At 36.1% G+C, this 23,414-nt stretch overlaps 1 long non-coding RNA gene across 1 annotated transcript in view; it reads right to left on the bottom strand.

Moving 5' to 3' along the window:
• Positions 1–23,414, bottom strand: part of LOC101057909 (uncharacterized) — a 169,622-nt gene that overhangs the window by 93,393 nt on the left and 52,815 nt on the right. Inside the window, exon 4 of the long non-coding RNA XR_010155287.1 lies at positions 18,502–18,631. This is a non-coding gene — a long non-coding RNA (uncharacterized LOC101057909). The remainder of the gene's footprint in view (positions 1–18,501; positions 18,632–23,414) is intronic.

Consider the following 23,414-nt stretch of genomic DNA (forward strand, 5'->3'; position numbering starts at 1 on the left):
TCCTGTCTCAGTAATAGGACAAGTAGACAGAAAATGAGTACGCATGTAGTAGAACTGACCAACACCATCAATCAAGTAGACCTAATAGACATTTTTGGAACATTTCGCCTAAAAAGAGCAGAATACACTTTCTAGTCAGCTGTACAAAGACCATTCACAGAGATAGGCCACATATAGGGCCATAGATAGGTCTCAATAAAATTAAAAAGATAGAAATCAGGCAGACCGTGTTCTTTGACAACAATGCAATTTTACAAGTCAATCACAAAAAATATGTGGAAATCACCAAATATGTGGAAATTAACACAATTCTAAACAATCCATGGGTCAAAACAAAAGTATTGCAGGGAAAATTAGAAAATATTTTGAACTGAGTGAAAATTATACGTGCTGCCTATCCTTGATGGGATATAGTGTCCAAAGGAAAAAATATTGTTGTAAATGCCTTATATAGGCACATAGATAGAATTAAAAATCCAAAATTAATGGCCTATGCTTTTTATTTTCAGAAAGAGAAAAAAAGGAAAAGCAAAGGGAAAGAAATGTATTTGAGTGAAAGGGTATTTCCTGAAGAACCTGGGTTATGCCCCCAAATTGAAGAAAGAACAACAGGAACGAGGGACCCTGTGGGGACAGCGCCAGAAACAAGAATTCAAACATTGTCAGCCCTGTCTGCTTTGTCTCTCTCTGTTTGCCCTATTTTATTCATCACTGCATAATGCCACTGCTCTCAGTTTTTTCATGTGGCAGGGAACATCCCACATTTTCACAGCTCCTGAACACATAGAAAAGACATATTTTCTCTCCCAGCTTCTGATTAGAACTCCCTAGAGAAGGATGCTGGCCAGCCTGCTCTAGACCCCTGGCTGCCCCTGGCCAGGCCACAGAAACCACTGTGATTGGCTCAGTCTGGCTGGTTATCTACTTCTGTGACCAGGGCATTGGGTGTGTGATTATGGGATTGTCTGCCCCTGGCAAAACCACAGGGCACTTCCCCCAAAGGAGCAGAGTGGCAGGGTACAGCAACAGAACCACGATCATTTTGGCTTCGGAATAGCTCTCTTTGCTATCAGCCCCAGGAAAGTTATTTATCCCATTCATAAATGAGAAAACATAATAAAACACAAATTAAGATACACACACAGTGGAAATAGATGGAGTCAAATCATATTCATGACATTCAAACAACATCACTTTTGAAGATTTTAATAAACATACCTTCCTTAGCAATCTGTTACTGATATAGTTAGATTTTCAGAAATTTTGTTTTAGGAAAAATTGAGAATTTCAGACCTTAAAATGGATTAATCAAATACTCACTTTTGGAGGGGTCAGGGAAGATAGGAGAAAATTTCCAATACATTGTTCAGCAGTCTGGGGATGTGTTAGTCAATATCTGTAGTGACTCAGAATACAGAAGTGAGGTGGTGTTTTGAGTATCCTTTATCTCTGTGCACAATGGCTCCCCTTCTTACAGGTTCTGTTTCCAGAGAACAGGAAATATTCTGTAATTTCTAGATTAACTCACACTTCCAGGTAGGACTTGGTATCTGAATTGAATATATCCCAGCTGAGCAGTCTACAGCGAACTCTGATGCTGTCATTGGTTGTTTTGTTTTGTTTTCAGTAAAAGAAACTTACTTAGCTGAGTTCAGGTCTCTGACAAATGATCAGTAGCTATTTGGAAGTGCCTAATGGTCTAACATCTAAAACTTTGGTATTATGCATAAAATTTTTATTTTTAGTTAACTGGGTGGTTCAATGGGACAGATAAAAATTGAGACATCATTATGAGCCAGGAAAAATATTTACTTTTTTTTCTGTGTATTTCTTGCAATCTAAATGAGATCAAGTTATTTATGAGAAAAGAGAAATCCTAATAGGAACCAAAGGCAAAGCTTATTCAAAAACACTCCAGGCTTTAGAAAATTAAGTCAAATTAGATGAATTATTAAACTTCATGCATGCAAAAGTAAAAAAGCAAATATTAAATAAAAGTGTCTTAACTAATTGAGTATAAACCAGGTTGAAACCAAATTTTAGGGAAAGGCTTTGATTTGATGTAATCATAAACAGTCATGTAATCAAAGTATCACCAAAAGCTCACAAATCACCACTATAGAACTTATTCATGTAACCAAACACCACCTGTACCCCAATAACCTATGGAAAAAAAAGCTGAATTCCGTAAATTTACATATACTTGAGTTTTTTAATAAGAATAATGCTACTTGTCTAGCCCAGGGTTAATACAGATATTTTTCTCTCTAACATAAATTAGAATAATTTGATAACATTTGGGTTTTATGAATAATACAGAGATGAAACCACCTCACATAATTTAGTATTAAATCACTTAATCCATAAACATTTGTACCTGATTTCTCATAGGAAGGTAATGATTCAAAATAACCTCTCAGGCAAAGTTAAAACTGTTATTTTCGAAGCATAAGGATATTCTGATGATGAGCCATAGTCAGATAATATACAGGGGTCTGGGATACTAAATTCTGTTCTTGTATTTTAGGAAGGCCAGAACAGGAAGCAGTATGATGTAAAGGAAATAACACTCAACTAGGAGATAGAACGTTTGGACTTTGATGCCTTCTACAACCAAATAGTCAGATGACCTTGGATGAGCCACTTAAATGCTTTGCGACATAGTTACTTCTGTAAAATAAGAAGGTTTGAGAGATGATCTCAAAGTCCATTCCAGCTCTGTAATTCCACGACTCCTTACATGTAAATGTGATTAGCATGCTGCTTAGACCATGGAAAATAATTTTAAAATGCTACTATATCTTCTTTCTTTCCTTTTCTTTCTTTTTTATCTTAATCCTTTTTATGAATCCACCCACATTCCCAATCCATATTGATTTCTGTATCTCCAATACATATCTAGTACAGAAGCTGGCAAAAATTGTTATCTATTAAAAGGGTAGTATCTGTTGTCAAGGAACTCAGTCTAACAGGGCAAATGTGTAAGTAAATTGCATTACCGTGATTGAAGTCCAAAAACATTAGTAATTTATGTTCCTTACAAAACAGTACATCAAAGAGACTGATGAGCTATTCTTTAAGGTAGGCCAGAGACAATTAAGCAGAGAACATCTCAATATCTGAAATATATTTTTTAAATGATTAGGAGCTAGTCAGGCGATAGAGAAAACAGAATAATCGTTGGAGGTGTGACGCAGTAGTGTATTCAACTTAGGTGCAAATACAAAAATTGTGGTTAGTTGTCATAAATTCCCAGTCCTTAAAATCAGATTTCCTGGCATATACAATCTCTTCTGAGTGATTTTTTTTAATGACAAATGGTTTATTTAGTTTAGAGCTTCGACTGAAATATCTCTATCACATTTAGTATTCCTTGATTATTATAGATATCATTATGCATATAACATTATATGTTTACATATTTTGGGGTGTTTTCTATTTGGTTCCACCAACGAGTATGCCTATTATTTCACAAATATGAAGTATATTAACTACTATAACTTCATAATATATCATGATATCTAACATGGCAAGTCCCCCCAAATTTATTTTTTTAAATTTTTCCTCTTTAAGAATGTCTTGCCTATTCTTGAGATTTTGCTGTTTCATATAAAAGTTTAGAATCAGCTTGTCAACTTTCACTAAAACCACCATTGGAATTTTACTGGAATTTCATTAGTCTAAAGATTAATTTGGGGAAAACATACATCTTTATGATATTTAGTCTTTCTATTCATGAAGTGTTATGTCTGTATTTATATAGGTCTTCTTTAATATATTTTAATAAAGTTTTAAATTGTTTCCATAAAGGTTTGTCTATTTATTGTTAGATTTGTTACTCTGTACCTATTTGCCTATTTTTATTGCTATTATAAATGGTATTTTAAATATTTTTTCAAATTACGTATTTGCTAGAATCTCTAATACAATGTTAAACAGAAATGTTGATGATAAACAACTTTCCTGATTTTAAATAAAATGCTAATATATTTTACCATTAAAAAGGATGCCTTCTGTTCATTTTTGGCAGAGAATTTTCATCAGATTAAAAAAAGACCTTTTTATTCCTATTTTGCTAAGAGTTTTTATAGTGAATGTGCATTGGCATTTCAAATGCCTTGTTTTCACTTATTGAAATAAAATTATGCTTTTTCCCTTTAATCTATTATTGCAGTGAGTTACATTAGTGAAGTTTCTAATATTAAACTCCCTTGCATACCTGGGATAAACCCAATTTGGCATATATATATATATCACTGGATTTGATTTGCCAATAGTTTGTTTAGGATTTTTGCATCTATGTTCATGTCTGATATTGGACTACAAATTTGCTCCCCCATACAGTCTGTTCCAGCTATTTTACTGCTGCATAACAAAGTACTCCCACCCATAGAGGCTTAAAGTAACAACTATTTTATTATGTCTCCTGGTTTTGTGGGTTGGAAATTTGGGCAGGGCTTCTCTGGGAAATTGTTCATTTCTTTACGCCATTAACTAAGATCACTCAGTGGTAGTCAGCTTGTGACTGAACTGAGCTGAAGTCCAAGACAAATTCAATCAAATGCCTGGTGCATTGGCAGGGAAGCCTGGAATGCTGGGCTCAGCTGGGCCCCTCTCCTTCTCCATATAGTCTCAGGGTCTCACCACATAGTCTATACAACAGGATAGTTACGCTTCTCCCACAGTAGTTCAGGGCTCCAAGCAACCAAGGTAGTACCCATCAGTCCTCTTAAAAGCTGGGTCCAGAATTATCATAGCACCACTTCTGCCATACTTTATTAGTTCTAAAAAAAAGGCAGTGTAAGCATTAAATACTGTAGAGGAGAGGTAAACCTAACTCTTTATGGAAGTAGTTTCAAAGACTTTGCATCCATGATTTACCTACCACAATAATTGTTTATGATCTTGTTATCAAAACCAAACTAGCCTAATAACATGAGTTTGATTCCTCTTTGTCTATTCACAAGAAAACCCTTAGTATGATTTTAATCATCTTCTCCTTAAATGCCTGTTAGAGGTTTCTTCTAAAACCATTTTTGCCTGTTGTTTTTTGTATGAAGATAATAATTTTAAGACTACTCAGGCTTTCATTTCATTCTGAGTCAGTTTGATAAATCCTTTTTTTAAGGAATTATTCATTTTTTCTAAGTGTTTAGCATATTGGCACAAAATTGTTCATTGTTTTCTCTTTTTATTGTGTACAGATCCACAGCTATGTCAATTTTATTATTAATATTACTATTTTTTTTTGAGAAAGCATCTCATTCTGTTGCCCAGGCTGGAGTGCAAGTGGTACAAATATGGTTCATTGCAGCCTCGACCTCCTGGGCTCAAGTGATCCTCTGGCCTCAGCCTCCCAAGTAGCTGGGACCACAGGCATGTGCCACCACACTCAGATAATTTTTTAAATTTTTTGTAGAGATGGAATCTCACTATTTTACCCAGGCTGGTCTCAAACCCCTGGGCTCAAACAATCCTCCCACCTGGACTTCCCAAAGTGCCCAAACTGAGATTATAGGCATGAGCCACTGTGCACAGCCTATGAATATTATTTATGTGTTGTTTGTTTATCAATCTAGCCAAAATTTATTTACCTCACTAATATTTCAAAAACTAACATGGTTGATAATTTCTATTGCTTGATTGTTTCTCCTTATTTTCTGCACTAATTTTTACTATTTTTCTCTCATCATTATTTCTATTACATTTATTGTGATGTTTTATCTTTTTAAATCTCTTATTCTTATCCATGTCTTATCCATTTGTAAAAGTTTTTTTATACATTCTGAACATAAGGTTTTTGTTGATTATAAGTGTTATAAGTATGTTCTCCCACTCTCTTTGCTGAACAAGTTTTCTTAATTTTAAAGTATTCTAGTATATCAATATTTTCTTTTATGATTAATGTTGTGTGTGCTGCTCAAGAAATCTATCACAATTTTCAAAGTCATAAAGATATTCCATATTATTTTTAAAAAGATCTAGCACTCATATAGAATCAATATTTGCATTTGATATCAGTAGGGGTCAAATATATGGTTCATTGTCTAGTTATGGTTATCAAGTTGAGCTGGAACCACTTATTGTTACCTAGTTGACCATATGGTTATCTAGTTGACCGAGAACTATTTATTGAAAAGAACTCCCTTTTCCTACTGCTGTATTATTTCTTCTTTAACATAAATCAAATAGACGTATATGTGTGGGTTTGTTACTGAGCACCATTTTGTTACATTGGTCTATTTATCCATCTTTGTTCTAGCACCACATTATTGCAATTACTATAACTTCGTAATAAGCTTAATATCAATTAGAGTAAGTTCTCTCATCTTCTTCTTCTTCATGAAGGAAGTTGATTATTCATGGCTCTTGGCTCATTGCATTGCTCTGTGAACTTTATAATCAACTTGTCAATTCATACCTTAAGAAGACAGAAATTTCACGAGAACTGCACTAAATCTAGTGGATCAGATTGAGTAGAATTGACGTCTTTGAAACATTGACTCTTTAAATCCATAAATGTAGTGTATGTCTCCATTTCTTTAAGTCTTCTAAAAATTTACCTTTAAATTGTTTTTTGAATAGCAGTCATGCACAACCTATGTCAGATTTATTGCTAGGTATTGGTTGTTGTTTTAATGCTACTATAATTGTTATTTTATTTCATTTTCTAATTCTCTGCCAATACATAAAAATATAAGTTATGTTTTCATATTGGATCTTGCACTCAATAAACTTGCCAAAATCATTTCTTAATTCTAATAATTTATCAGTGATTATTTTGGATTTTCAGAGCATGAAATTATATTGTACATTAATAATGATAAACTTTCTTTCCTTTCAAGCGATTGTATTTTAATTTCATTTTGATTTATTGCCCTGGCTAGGACCTATACAAAAATGTTGACTTAAAGTGATGATAGGTAGTGCCCTTATATTATTTTCTATCTCAAACAGAAAGCTTTTAATGTTTACCATTGAATTTGATGTTTGCTGTAGTTTGTTTTATTTGTTTTAGAATACCTTGTATTTGAAATGAGATTAAGGTCTCATTCTTAGAGAAGAGCTTTTACCATTAATAACATTAAGTTTCATCAAATACTCTTTCTGAATCCATTTGAATACTTACAACATTTTCTCTTTTATGCCGTTAATGTAGACTACAATGACTGATTTTCTAATATTAAACCTACCTCATATTTCTGAAATAAATCAAATAAGGTCAATATTTTATACTTTTATCTATTGGCTGATTCAAATTTCTAATTGAATTTACAGACTTTCATATCGTCATAAATGAATTGGCCTATAATTTTCATTCTTTAATATTCTTTTAAAATTTTCATTTTGAAAATTATTCTGACCTAATAAAGTAAGCTTGGACATGTTTCTTCTATTTTATTCTCCAGGAAAGGTGACAAAATTAGCACTTTATTTCACAAAGTTTACTAGCAAATATAATACATTTATTTAGAATATTTATAATTTCTATTTCTTCTTGCATCAGTTTTAGTGTTTTATTTTTCTAGGACTTTATTAATTTTACATATTTTTCAAATTTATTGTCATAAAGTTGGGAACATAGGATCTGTAGAAATATAAGCTTTTCATTTCCAATATTAGGTATTTCTGCATTCTCTCTTTTTAAACTTTTTCTTCACCAGTCTCAGAAGGAAGGAGTTTGTCAATTTTATTACTCTTTCCAAAGTACCCCATTTTGGTTTTGATGCCTCTATCTCATTTTTTTTAAACTATCATGGATTTTTTGCTTGTCTCTTTATGATTTCTGTTCTTCTGTTCTACTGTCTTCAAGATTCATCTACTGTTTTTTTCTAATTTCTTGAGACAGTTCATTAACTTTAATCTTTCTTTTCTAATATATGTATTTAAAAATTTCTCATTCAGCATGCCTTTAATTACAAACCATGAGTTTTGACAGGTATTATATTTATTAACATTTTAAAGTATTTTCTAATTTTTGTTGTAATTTATTCTTTAACTCACAGATTATTTAGGAGCATATTATTTATTTTCCAACTATTTGGGGGATTTTCAAGTTTTCTTATTGTTGTTGACTTTTATTTCTACTGTGGTCGGTGAGCACACTCCATTTTATTATAATACTTTTAACTCTTTTCCTGATTAGAAAAAAAAAAGCTTTCTGCCAGTGCTCATTTAATTTTACATGAATATGCTCTCTGAGGCTGAAGCAAATCTGACTGGTTTTCACTGTGAAAATAAAATATAAAAACTGAGCTGGGCATGGGGCTCATGCCTGTAATCCCAGCACTTTGGGAGACCGAGGTGGGTGGATCTCCTGAGGTCAGGAGTTCAAGACCAGCCTGGCCAATATGGTGAAACCCCAACTCTACTAAACATACAAAAAAATAAGTCAGGCGTGGTGGCACACGCCTGTAATCCCAGCTACTCGGGAGGCTGAGACAGGAAAATTGCTTGAACCAGGGAGGCAGAGGTTGCAGTGAGTCAAGATCGTGCCACTGCACACCAGCCTGGGCAACAGAGTAAGACTCCATCTGAAATAAATAAATAATAAAATATAAAAACTGTTCTTGGAGTTTTTTCTAAACAGAACTGACATCAGAATTGTCTATTTCAAAAAAACTGGATTTATCAAATGTCAATACCTGTCAGAGAATGATGTTAATATCACACGTAAGAATGCTACTTTTTCTAGAATTCGACATTTTCAGCAATTGAGAATTACTATATTTTGTAAATGGGAATAACACTACTAAGGACAGAATGCATAAATAAAAAGATGTCTTTTCTTTCCAAAGTCGATATATGAGAGCAATGTTAAAATAGTAATAAAAGCGAGATATTTTGTTGCAAAGTTAGTTACCTCAGGGTCAAATGCTACAGCCGCCAAGTGTGGTCAGCGAGTATTCTTGGGGCTTCTCGGAGCAAATGGGCCAAGAGTTAAACATGTTGCGACATGCTTTCTGCCCTAGCTAGCATGCATGTACTGAATTTTCATAAATTTTCTCTGCTCACAGAGAATTAAGCTAAAAATGTCACCATTTGGTGTTATTTTTTTCTTCTTTCTTACTTTAAATAATTGACTATTTTAATTATATATTCTTTACTTTTTTTTTATTACCCTGAGCGATTAAAACCTGGATTCTTCATTTATCAAAGACTAGGATAATTTAGCCCTTATATTTCTTCCAAGACAGTTCAAGAACCTTCGAACATGTAACCTCAGTTTATCATTCTTTAGATTTAGATGGCATTGTTGTCATATATTTTAACTCTATATGTTTTAAATTTTAAATATGATATTATTATTATTAATTTGAACAGTAAATATTTAGAACCTTTTTGCTGCTCTTTCTCTTGCATCTCCACACTTTTCTGTCTAGTTGTCTGTCTAAAACTATCCATTTACCCTTTCTTACTGAAGAACATGCCTTAGTATTTCTTTCAGTGTAGATTTTCAGGTGATAAATTCTTGCAGTTTTTGGTTGTGTGGAAAATATTTTTATTTCACCTTTATTCATGAAGAATGTTTTTATTGAAAATAGAATTTAGAATATATGTATATACAAAGAAAAAAGAGAAAATACAATTTTAGATTGGCAGTTATTTTCTTTCAGCCTTTATTTTATTGTGCTTGAGTTTCCATTGCTTCTATTAACTCACTGACTTCAATTTTTTTTCTTCTAACATATATATTTGAAACGAAACATTGTCTCAACAGAGCTTTAGCTACATATTATGAGTTTTGATGGTTAATCCTATTTTAATTCCTGTAGAGTTACAAAGATTTCTTCCTGGTTGCTTTTAAGCATTTTTCTATCTTTGTAGTTCCGCAACTTTACTATGATATACTTATGTATAATTTTGCTTTTATTTACCCTGTTTGTTTCATAAAGCACCTTGAAGCTATGGCTTTAAATCAAGCGTGTCCAAACCATGGCCCGTGGGCTGCATGCAGCCCAGGACATCTTTGAATGTGGCCTAACACAAACTCATCAACTTTCTTAAAACATTTTGAGATTTTTTTGTGTGATTTTTTTAAAGCTCATCAGCTATCGTTAGTGTATTTTATGTATGGCTCAAGACAATTCTTCCAATGTGGCCCAGGGAAGCCAAAAGATTGGACACCTCTATTTTAAATCTTTCATCCTTTTTGGAAAATTATAAGTCCATTATTATTTTAAATACACTTCTGCCTTATTTTCTTTCTACTGTCCTCCAGGACTCTCATTATCCACGTGTTAGTTGTGACTCACGTATTCCCAAACTTAGGCTATTTTATCTATTTTCTGTTTTAAAAATATATTTTCTCCGAGCTATCTTCTAATTGTTAGTCCAAACTGCACCATTTTTTAAGCTCCCTGCTATTTTGCAGACCTTGGTCAAAGTAAAACATTTCATGGGGGTTTGGGCCATGAGAAACCTCCTGCCTAACCACCTGACCATGTCGCAAGGCAAAAAAAGACCCAACTAAAGAAACATCCCTATCATATCTTGCTGGACAAAGGTCCAAGGAACACCACGATGACATCCTGCCAGAACAAGGGCCAGAACCGCCTCATCATTGGAACATCTTATCAATATCCTACCGGGCAGCAAGCCATACTGCCCAGATCCCTCCCGCCCATACCTATAAGTACACCCAGCCTGTAAGCAGTGGTGGGCTCTGGCATTAGGCTGGTCCCCCACTTCTGTAGGTTTTATGCTGGACATGAAGCCTCCATTTGCTGCTGTGCGCCCTCTTCCTCTGTGTGTGTGTGTGTGTGTGTGTGTGTGTGTGTGTGTGTGTCTTTCTTTAACCCTCGCCATCCCTTCAAAACCTAACACTAATTCATTAATCTTCTCTTCCGTCAGATCTTATCTGATAGTAAACTCATCATTTAGTTCTCAGTTTCAGATTTTTGTTTATTTGTTTCATTCCAGGATTTTCATTTAGCTTTTTGTTGAAATTATCTTGAACATTGTTAGCGTAGTGTCTTTAAAATCTGTGTCTGGTACTTCCATTTTCTGGACCCCCTAGAATCCCCTAGGTAATGGGGCTCTTCTATTATCTGTTGTTTCTCTTGGATTTTGATCATATTGTTTGATTTATTTATGTGTCCTTTTTTAGTGCCAGACAGTATATATAAAACATTTTAGAATTTAATTTAGGCTATATTATCTTCCCTTGGAGAAAATTTATATCACCTTTGGCAAGTGATTATGGGCTCTATCTGGAATCACCTTAATCCAATTCGAGAAGCTGAGACTATTCAAACTAGGTTTCAGTTCCTTCAAGGACTTCATTTACAGTTAATCACTTCTAGAGTGAGTTGTTCAGGATCCCAACCCAAAGCATGAGGATTCTACCACTTCTCAACCTTTCTTGATATGTCCTTGTCTCCAATATTTAGGAGGAGGGGAAACTGGGGCCTAAATTGAATATGCTATTACCCAGGGAAAAATTAAATTAAAATTATTTCTTCTAAGACTCAGCTTAGACTTGAGAACACTCTGGCCCATTCTAAGATGCCCAGATTAATGTGGGGGTTTTAGGATCAGCAACTCAACCTTGTTGCATGCCTAAGCCTTAGTCTCCTTGCCTTAGCTCTGGCACTGGCATTACAATCAGGGTAGCCTTGCTTTTCACAAGGGTTTACTCGTTGCTCTGGTTTTACTTCACAGATTATATTTTGTGTATTCTTTCTGCGTTTGTGTGTTTTGGGCTGCTGAAGATTTTCCTTTCTTCCTGTAAGCCCAGTGATGCAAGAAAAATTTATTAATGCAGGATTTATGCAAAATCTTCCTTGTTTCCAAGTTATCATTTTGTAAGTTTTTTTGAGAAAGGTAACATTCTCAGAATACTTAACGTACTGAAGTCAAGTTTAAGCTTAGTGCTCTTATGGAAAAACTATACAGTGAATAAAAACACGCTTCTACTAATTACAAATGCATCTTTTTTGAAATGCTTTATAAGATAAAAAAATTATTAATCCCTTATTTTCCTCATTATATTATAGTTGCTTTATAGGTGACTAATAAGTCTCAGGTGAGTCAATGATATAACATTAGATTCTTACATGGGGATCAGTAGATATTCAAGACAACCTGTTATTTAAACCTCAAATTCTGGCTTTACCAGAAAGATCTGCACAATGGCAGTCATCCCAGTTCTCCTATTCATAAGCTTCAGACCTGCCTGTATACCCTGCTAGCTGACTCAACATGAATGGGAACTTTCAGTAGATGTTGAGCGAATATGAAAGCTGGAGAACTAGACGGAAATCTATGGAATAAATTACCAATTTTTTAAGTTGCAGTGAAACAATTTTTATCTTTTTTTTCGGATTAAACATACCCATAATTTGGGAGGTTGAGGCCTCCCAAATTTGGGAGGATTGCTTGAGCCCAGGAGTTTGAGGCTGCTGTGAGCCATAATTGCACCACTGCACTCCAGCCTGGGAGACAGAGCAAGGCCCTGTCTCAAAACGAAAAATAAAAAACATATCCAGAGAGCTGTAATATGTTAAGAAAAGAGAGAGGTATTCCAATGTCCTAGCAGCACAGTTCCAAATGGCTTACTTCTGCCTAATCATTCAGATGTTAACTACAAAAATAGTACTAGTGTGTGATAAATTATGGATAAAAAGGTGGTGTAGGGCAGGCTCCGATCAGACTGACCTTTATGCTTAAATCTCAGTTCACGTAGTTATAAGCAATTAAATTTTGGGTGAATTTCTTAACTTCCTTAGTCTTCCATTTCCTCAGTAAAATGTTACTACTTGCCTCACATGATGATGAGGTTTTCAGATATGACAAGTTCCTAAAATATAGTAAGGATTCAGGAGATTTTTATCAAGTTATTTCTTTTTTACTAGGTTTTTTTCTTGTCCAGGAAGAGTAATAGTGTTCTGAGGGTCAGTTCTCCAGCCAAGCTCCAAAATAGACCTCATGGCTTACAAGGCAACATGAAAAAATATAAGCCGGTGCTCAATCCATGCTTCGTCTAAACCAAGTAAAGCCTAAATAGCCAATAGAAATAATGAAAAGCAAATAGGATGTTCAAGAGTCTTCGTTATAATCATATATGACATTTTTATTTCAAAATGCATTATTTAGGCCAGGCTCACTCCTGTAATCTCAGCACTTTGGGAGGCTGAGGCAGGGGGATCACTTGAGGTCAGGAGTTCGAGACCAGCCTTATCAACAGAGTAAAACCCCGTATCTACTAAAAGTACAAAAATTAGCCGGGCATGGTGGTGGTAGGCACCTTTAATCCCAGCTACATGGGAGGCTGAGTCAGGAGAATCACTTGAGCCCAGGAGGCAGAGGTTGCAGCGAGCCGAGACCACACCACTGCACTCCAGCCTGGGCGGGTGACGGAGTGATACTCCATCTCAAATAAATAAAATAAAATAAAATAAAATAAAATAAAATAAAATGCATAATTCTAAACCTAACAGTAATTAAACATAAAAGAATTATTAGTACTGTTGGAGGATATAAATAATAAATTTTAAAAAGAGGTAAATGGCTATTAAACAGAGCAATTAAATGTTTGAGAATTAGGAAACAGAGGCAACTATAAAAGCAGGCTCCAAAAAATTTATATTGAAATGGTTAATATCGAAAATAATGGAACTTTAAGAAAGTATGCATATGTTATAAGAAAATATCCAAATCGGGAATTTAGATATCTAACCACCTAAAATATCTTGTTGTACCGAAAAGAACCAGTTTTCCCTCAATTCATAGTCACATTTAGCAGTTATTTGTACATTTTTAATGTTTAATATATTTTTAATTAAAAATATTAATGTGTTGTTCGATCAGTATTTACTGAGCATTTAACTACCAGCAATTACCGTTCTGGCTCCGTACAAGTACAAAACTGCATGGGTCATGGTTTTTGCCCTCAAGCAAAGACATACATTATAATATGATTTTAACTGACTGTATAAAACGCTGTGTGATCATAGGGCCATGCAAGACACAGCATATATCAAGAGTGTAAAAACTGAGAAAGAAGAGAAGTCTGGAAAGATCAAGGTAAAAAGACTTGAACCATGTTGCTATTCGAAAGTGTAAAGACCTTTCTGTGGTTTTTCTGATCTACCCTAGCAAAAATAATAGATTACATATATTGATTTCTGACTAGTACATGGAACAGGCACTGTGTCAAATTCTTTAAATATCTTATTATTGTTTACAATAACCCTGCATGGTAGGCACTTTTAAAATCCCATTTTCTAGATACGGGATTAAGAGATTGACTTGAGCTCATTCAGCTACCAAGTGGCAGAGCTAAGTCCTGAACTTAGGCAGGCTATCCCAAGAAAAAGCACTTCACCATGCACTGTACTGCTTCATAAGCATCCAAGCATACTGCACATTTTGTCCAATGCGAACCTGTCTCAAATAAACTGAAGACGACACTTGCTGTTTGTGTTCTTTGTAGTCTTACTTCATATCCTGCTGCAACATGAGCTCATGGTCTTTATTTACAAGTTGCCCCCAAAACTTCTAGATTCTTTTATTTCTAGGACTGAGTCTTATGTTTTTATCTGCATCTGTTCTAACACATATTTTAGCATGTGATAAATTTCAATGTAGTTCTTTCTATATGCCGAGCCCTGAGAATACACTGGTGAATCTGTGAATTTCTGCCATTTCTGCTTATTATTGAACTCAATCTCGTGAGTGAAGTATCTGTAGCCACCAGTCTTATTCTGGTTAACTTAATTAAGACATTTAAAACATATATATTGAACTCAAACTACGTACGTTGCATTGATTTAGATTCTGTGATGGATACAAGAAGTTTAAGACACAGTCCCTGTTCTCAACAAGTGTATACTTCAGCTGCATAAAATACAAAACAAATATGTAAAAGGTAAATAATTCAAGAGTTCTACACAAGACAATAAAACCAAGCTCATCACAGGGTGTTACATGATGATGAATTTGTTAGGATATTATAGAAAAAAAGAGGTTCTGTAGTAAAAAAATAATTTGGAGATTCTAGATTACATATATTCAAGTAGTTTTCTTTAATGCACAATTTCTCATCGCCTTTATTATGGCAATGTACATTGCAATCTTGCAAGAGAGTTTCATTCTTTGTAATATTTTCCACATTTGTTTTGAAAAATGCTATGGTCTGAATGTCTGTGTTCCCCCTAAAATTCATATGTTGAAATTATAACCCCAAAGTGATGGTATTAGGAGGTAGGGCCTTTGGGGAGGTGATGAGGGCTTGAGGCCTCTGATAATGGACTAATGCCCTTACAAAATAGGCCAAGGGAGCTCATTTGCCACTCCCACCATGTGAGGACACAAGACGAAGGGGTTTCTATGAAACCCCTTGCAAGGAGGAGGTAAATGTTGAACTGAGCTTGGAAATATGAACAAGAAATTCCTTCATTAATTCTAAAACTTTAACTTTTTTTTTTTAACCTGGATGAAATTATTTGCTTACTCAGGCTTTCCTCAAGTTAGGTATTCAGGAGAAAGGAAGGTTAGGGAACAAAAACGGAAATAGATACACGGCCAAATATAATTAGGTTAGAGAGAATTACTAAATATAGTAATTCATACATCAAAGAACTTGTGAGAACTACAGAATAAGCACGTTTGGCGTGACCTGAGTTTCTCTAGGCAGGCCTCCCCAGCAGTTGTGTATGGGTAGAATAATATTAATGATCACATCTCATATTTCCTGCCTCTTTTTCTCACCTCCATAGCAGATATAAATCAGTTTCATGCAAAACAAGCCTCTGCAGCCATGCCCAATTATCTCTAGAGGTCCTGAAAGGGTATCTCAAAGTTTTCACAAACTATCTTATGTTCAGCCTGTGGCCTAATTCACTATAGTCAAATACTGAGAGAAGTCAAGGAAAGTACTTATGTTCACGCCAATAGTCTTGTTTTTTGCTACTTCTCAAACTGCAAACACTTGAGATGCCTATATGGAATGGCCTCCACTGTAATTCTCTTGGAGCTAAAGTCCCTCTGTGTCACAAGAATAAGTTGCAAGAAGAATGACCCTGATGTGATTTGGCTGTGTCCCCACCCAAATCTCATCTTGAATTGTAGCTCCCTTAATTCCCACATGTCATGGGAGGGACCCAGTGGGAGGTAATTGAATCAAGGGGGTGAGTCTTTCCCATGTTGTTCTCATGACAGTGAATAAGACACACAAGATCTGATGGTTTTATAAGGGGAGTTCCCCTCCACATGTACTTTGCCTGCTGCCATGTAAGATGTGACTTTGCTCCTCTTTCACCTTCTGCCATGACTGAGAGGCCTCCTGAGCCATGTGGAACTGTGAGCCAATTAAACCTCTTTCCTTATATATTACCCAGTCTCATGTATGTCTTTGTTAGCAGCATGAGAACAGACTCATACAGTCCCTCTCCCTACTTTGTGTCAACATGGCTGGACATGGTGGCTCATACCTGTAATCCCAACAATTTAGGAAGCCAAGGCAGGAAGATCGCTTCAGGCCAGAAGTTCATGACTAGCCTGGGCAACACAGGGAGACCTGGTATCTACAAAAATTTAAAAACTAGTTGATCATGGTGGTGCACACCTGTATTCCCAGCTACTCAGGAGGCTGAGACAGGAGGATCGCTTGAGACCAGGAGTTCAAGGCTGTAGTGAACTATGATCATACCACTGCACTCCAGCCTGGGCAACAGAATGAGACCCTGTCTCTCTTAAAAAAAAAAAAAAAAAAGACACGATTGTCTCTCTGCTTTTTGCTCCTCACATTCCAAAGTCACCAATGAAAATATTTCCTTCAGTCTCTGTTTGGAGAACCTTGCTGGAAGTCAATTCCCCAGGGGTCTCTCACATTTCTGCACATATTGCGAGCAGAGGCACTGGCTAACTTTGTTCCAAATTATTGTTTTAGTGATGTCTGTATGGCCAACAGCCCTGGAAAATAGAGTGTCTTTCTGTGGAACAGAGGGAAGATTTGTGCAGGCTTCACCTAGCCCTTTTGCATCTCCCTCTGGGAACTCGAGCAAGTGGAGTCAATTCAAATATGCTGACTACTATGCCATGAATAATAAAGCCCTTTGTCTCTGATGCAGGAGTCTCATGTCTTCTGCCAGCATCCACAAAACTGTGGCGAGCCAACTTGTTAGGATGTTTCACAGTTATTGACACACCTTTCATTACAGGATTCAGACAGAAGTTCATGACAAGAACCACTGTCTATGACAGACACTGTTGACCTTGGCTCCTCTTCCTGGGTATTCCCCAACTAGTCTGAGAAGAGTAGGGGTACTAGGGCCTGGCCATTTCTGCTTATTAGTGAGCTCAATCTCATGGACAATCTTTGCTCCAAAGCTCCCTGTTGGATTTTCTGAGACTTTGTCTAATCTGTAGGCATTTCCTGCCCAATACAATTTCTCTGCCTTTTGTATTTCATAGGTGTTATCTCTAATAAACTGCTTGTACTCCCAACTCTGTCTCAATGTCTGCTTCCCATAGAACCCAACTGACATGCCTAGTCTCCAGCTATAGACTCCAACTGACATACCTATCTCCAGCTATAGACTCCAAAACAAAACTTTCTTCCTTCTCTGAAAGCACCCCATTTGAATAAATTCATATACATTAACACCTCATATGCATACTCAGTTTCTCCCAACATGACCAGACATGTTATTATAAATCCCAGTTTAGGCCCAAGTTGGAAATTCCACCGAATAAAAAATGCACAATGTAGCTTTGTGTACTAAAAATGATTACGTTTGGATACATTAAGTTCATGAAACCCTTAAGTTAAAGGATTAACATGTATAGTGCCTTTATGTTAGATTAGAAAACTCTTAAATTAGATGTTTATAGTATATTAATATGTGCTATATTTTAAGTCTAAGATGTCATTAACTGCAAGCATGCTATTAAGTATTTATTAAAAAAGAAAAGCATCACCAACTAATATATGACATAATACTAAGATGCCACCTATTGTAAGACAAATTTCAATTTCAGGGATATGAAAATGTGCAAAAACATGCATCTTAGAGTTAATGAAATGCAGTATTAGATGACATGGGAGTTTTCCTGGACTCAGATTATTTGCACATTTCTAAAACCTAAGCACACATTATTAAAGAAAGAATCTCCAACTCCTGAATTATTTTGCTTACCATGTGGCAATTCATAATTAAATAGATAATATTTAATTTAAATTAATAACCGAGTGTTGGACAGCAATCAAGTAAATTTGTTAAAAAGCTTCAAGCTTACTAAGCATATAAAAGTAGGCTTACACTGTGAAAATGGGATGTAATTGAATAATATTAATACAACAGCAGGGTTTTTAAAAAAAAAATTCAATAAAAATTAATCAGGCCAGGAGTGTTGACTTATACTGTAATCCCAGCACTTTGGGAGGCTGAGGCAGGAGGATTGCATTTAGGCCAGGAGGTCAAGACCAGCCAGGACAACATAATGAGACCCTTTCTCTATTAAAAAAAAAAAAAGCCAGATGTTGGGGGAATGCACCTGTAGTCCTAGCTATTCAGAAGACTGATGTGGGAGGATCACTTGAGACCAGGAGTTCCAGACGGCAGGCTGCAGCGATCCATGATCTCACACTGCACTCCAGCTTGGGTAACCAAGTGAGATGCTATTTCTAAAATAAATATTTTAAAAATAAATAAAAATTAATTAAATCTACCTTCTGACCCATAGATGTGCTTTTTCTAATATTGGAATTAGAATGGAATTAAGATATCATTAAGCCTCATCTCATCATTTTTCTGAAGATCACCATGAAGCACAGGGGGTGGGGTATATTTCCTTCCATGCAGTTAATGACAGAGCAGAACCAGAGCCTTCTGCTGATGAACCCAGGGCTCTCTCTGCTACCTCACCATGCCAAACTCCAGGCCATCATACTGACACTGAACAAGACTTGAAGTCTGCTCAGAGAGAAAGTATCTCCCTCCCTTAGCACAGAGAAGAATGGTTACTTCATTGCCACAAGTCATGTGGAAGCAAACAAATAGTGTAGGCCTAGAACTGAGAGAGAGAGAGAGAGAGAGAGAGAGAGAGAGAGAGAGAGAGAAAATACCTTACTTTGATTTATTTCTTTTTCTTCTTCTTAAACCATGACCCTGCTAGGAGATTATTGGTATCTGCCAGTTCTGAGAAAGAGGTGGATGGTTAGAGCTGGGGATTTATAGATTGAGTGTAGGAAGCAGGCTTCCTTCTCCCGCAGTACATCTCGAGGAAGAACCAACTGTGATGGAGCTATTGTGAAGTTGGAGAGATGATGAAGAGTCAGAACCAACTTCAATCCACATCTTCCACCCCTGACACCTAGGATTTGTGAGCACCTGGAAACAGAAAATTTGGCTATTCTGTAAGAATAGCAAACAAACTGGCTGGGCATGGTGGCTCACACCTGTAATCCCAGCACTTTGGGACGCCAAGGCGCGCAGATCACTTGAGGTCAGAACTTCGAGACCAGCCTGGCCAACGTTGTGAAACCCCGTCTTTATCAAAAATAGAAAAATTTGCCAGGTGTGGTGATGCATGCCTGTAATCCCAGCTACTCAGGAGGCTGAGGCAGGAGAATCACTTGAACCCAGGAGATGAAATTTGCAGTAAGCCAAGATCACGCCACAGCACTCCAGCCTGGGTGAGGCAACAAAGTGAGACTCTTGTCTTAAAAAAAAAAAAAAAAAAAAAAAAAGAACAGAAAACAAACTAAAAAAGTTTGGTGAAATCTTGTTTTATGTTCAAGACAAATAAAAAAGAAAATTTCAATGATGAAGACCTCAAAAACACATGTGACAAAACCAAAAATAGACAAATGGGACTTAATTAAACTAAACCACTTCTGACAGTAAAAGAAATAATCAAAAGTGAAGAGACAACCCACAGAATGGGAGAGAATATTTGCAGACTACACATTTGATAAAGGACTAATATATTCGAAATCTATAAGAGACTCAAAAAACTCAACAACAACAACAAAATAACCCCATTAAAAAATAGGCAAAGCACATGAACAGACATTCCTCAAAAGAGGATATACAAATGGCCAAAAAGCATATGAAAAAGTGCTCAACTACATTAATCAACAGAGAAATGCAAACCAAAACCACACTGAGATACCATCTTACACCAGCACTTGTATCCCCTAAATCTATACAAATTAAAATTAAATTAAAAAGTCAAAAATAACAGATGCTGGTAAGAATGTGGAGAAAAGGGAATGCTTATACACTATTGATGGGAATGTAAATTAGCACAACCTCGATGGAAAACAGCACAGAGATTTCTCAAATAATTAAAAATAGAACTCTCATTCAATCCAGCAATCCCCACTACTGGGTATCTACCCAAAGGAAAAGATCATTATATAAAAAAATACCTATATCCATATGTTTATCACAGTATTAGATTGGTGCAAAAGTAATTGCGGTTTTTGCCATTGAAAGTAATGGCAAAAACCGCAATTACTTTTGCACCAACTTAATACTATTCACATTAGCAAAGACATGCAATCAATCAACCTAAGTGTCCATCAATGGATGATTGAATAAAGAAAGCGTGGTTTTTATACACAATGAAATATTACTCAGCCATAAAAGAGAGTAAACTTATGTCTTCTGCAGCAACATGGATGGAACTGAAGGCCATCATCTTAAGTGAAGTAACTCAGAAAGTCAAATACTGCATGTTCTCACTTTTAAGTGGGAGCTAAATAATGTGTACACATGGGCATAGAGAGTGGAATAATAGACATTGGGGACAAGGAAGGGTGGGAGGGTGGGAGGGGGATAAGGGACGAGAAATCACTTAATGGGTGCAATGTACACTCTTTGGGCAATGGCTACACAATATACTCAGGTAACACAATTGCACTTGTACCCCCTAAATCTAAAAAAAAAAATTTTAAAGAAAAGTTCAAGGTTGTATTTAAACATTTCTTCTTTTCTCTTTCTGTACTCAGTTTAGACTAGTCTGGCAGCATGAGCCACCTACTGGCCTCTCACTCTCTCCTCTGAACTGGGGTCAGTTGATTCCACAGGACAGTGGGGATGTCACCAAGAGACCCAGCTGGCAGCTGGCTTCTGGCTTTCCCTCCTTCTTCGAGCAAAATTAACAATTTTAAAAGGAAATTCCCTCACATAGAAACTATACCTAGATTTTACAGGATCAAAATGACAATGGTTGAATTAAAAATAAAAAGAGACATTTAGAGAATAAACAGAAGGGGAAAAGATGAGGTCACCAATAACACTTGTTTCTTCTTCCCATCTTTTTAATTCCTCTATCTTGGACAGCAAAATGCTTGGTTGCTGAGTTCATTAATTCATAAAGAATGCTCTTGTTCTGACACAGCGCCAAGTACACCATAGACATTGATTAAACATTTATTGAATGCTTATTATGGGCCAGTACTGAACTATTTCTCAAATACATTTTCTCATTTAGTTTAATCCCCTCAAAAACTTTATGAAATACTATGATTCCCATATCACAGATAAGAGCATACAAAATTTTAGAAACTGATCGAAATGCCTCTATCTGGTAATTCTCTTAACACCATTTTTAAAAAGCGGCTCAGTATGGTTTTCCCATGTTTGCAGTGAAAAAAGAAAAGATGTACAGTCACATCAAAATGATAAACTCTGTACCTAAAATCAAAATTTCAAATTCATAGGCTTCTCGCCAAATGTAGTTCACTCTAAATAGAATTTACTCGGGGCTACTCCAAAACTGCAGGCTGAGTAATACCATCCAAATTTGCAATGATTACAAATTAGTCTATTTTGTTGAGTGTATGAAAAGGTGAGTAAATTATGCTATTATTCTGCTCCCAATTTCTACAATAATTGAAATAGTCAGAAGAGTACAGTAGATCAGAGATGAAAATATCACCCTTATGATGGATGTAGCATAGAAGTGTGACAACCATAATCTTCCTAATACCCAATCTCAGAATTGGATTGAATCTCCAGGCTTCTCCCTGTGCCTCCCCAAACCCCACTCCTGATCTTTAGGGGCAGAGTCTGCCCTTATCCAGCTGATGGCATGGAGGACAGAATGAAGAATAAAGAGTGTCCTTGGCAGGCAGGCAAATTCCAAAGACAAAGGAAAGTAGGAAGAAGCTGAGCTATGCACGCCCAGTTCCTCAGTCCAACCTCACAACCAGCAAAGGCATTCCCCTCCTCTGAGGGGGTGGAGAGAGGGCAGAAGTGATATGCTAATTCTTATCCCTCCTTGTGGAAACTCCAAGTCCCAAAAAGGAGGTATCACCATCCTACCCATCCACCCACCGACATATATCCTGTGTGACCAGACTGTGATCTATTCCATCCTTTTCATTTGGGGCATGTTGGGCCTCAGGCACTTCACAACATGATTATTTTATTCCTAACGGTCAGTAGCGAATAAGACGTAAAATGACATAGTTCTGCTGTGGGTAAACTCAAGGTTTTAAAAAGGAAAAACTTCATTGTCACTTGCATTACATATGTAAAATACACAAATACATGTATAGATATGTAAATTCTATATCTAAAAAGGAAAAAAATGCCCAATGGTGACACAGCATTAAATGATTTAATAGCTAAGGATTTTATTTACATCTCAGAATAAAGGAATGCCAAAAGCTGATTCACTGCACCACAGTGATGACTCAGCAGGTAGGCAGGAAGAGGAAGGAGCAGGCCAAAAAAGGGGTGGGGGAGGTGAAGCAGGTTCTGCGTTTGATAACAACAGCCCCCGTTTTTAAATATTTCTGAAAGAGGAGAGGGAAAAAGTCAAAATTAACAATAACTTTGTTGTCCCACAAAGCCTCTCCTTCTTTCCTACCCACTCTAGGAAATTAGGAAAGTGCATGCTGGAGGAGTCCCATTGAAAATGTCGGCTCTTCCACTGCTGTAGGCAGTTTAGGTCTAGCGGTTAACTTCTGAGATTTGGAATCCTCACCACCAAGTTCCATTTCTAAAGGCCATTAGAATTTCATAATAAAACACTAGATATAACATTTCTGTTATTCCTTAGTTCCTTAGCAATAAAATCAAGACATTTAATTTTGCAAATCTGACCCTTAAACAACTCTTATGAAAACATTTGCTCCCAACTGACCGCAAAAGATACCAGCCCAGCCTCCAACATTCATCTCAGTCGCTTTGTATCAGGGGCGCACACAGAATTCCCTCCCTGAGTTTACGTCATTTCTCTTGGTTCAAACTCCTCACTAGAAATGAAGCACAAAACACTATATATTTATTGACAGTCTGGTGGCTCATAGCTTGCACCAAGCTAGTTTGTTTAGAAGAACAAACTAAATAGGGTCCTTGACTTCATGGTGTGTACAGCACAGAAGACCTTTTTGACTTTCACCTGTCCAGACCTCAGTTGTTTTCAAGGATTTCATTCCCAAGCCAATACAT

This window comes from Pan troglodytes, chromosome 2 (genome assembly GCF_028858775.2).
Source record: "Pan troglodytes isolate AG18354 chromosome 2, NHGRI_mPanTro3-v2.0_pri, whole genome shotgun sequence".
Classification (NCBI taxonomy): Eukaryota; Metazoa; Chordata; class Mammalia; order Primates; family Hominidae; genus Pan; species Pan troglodytes.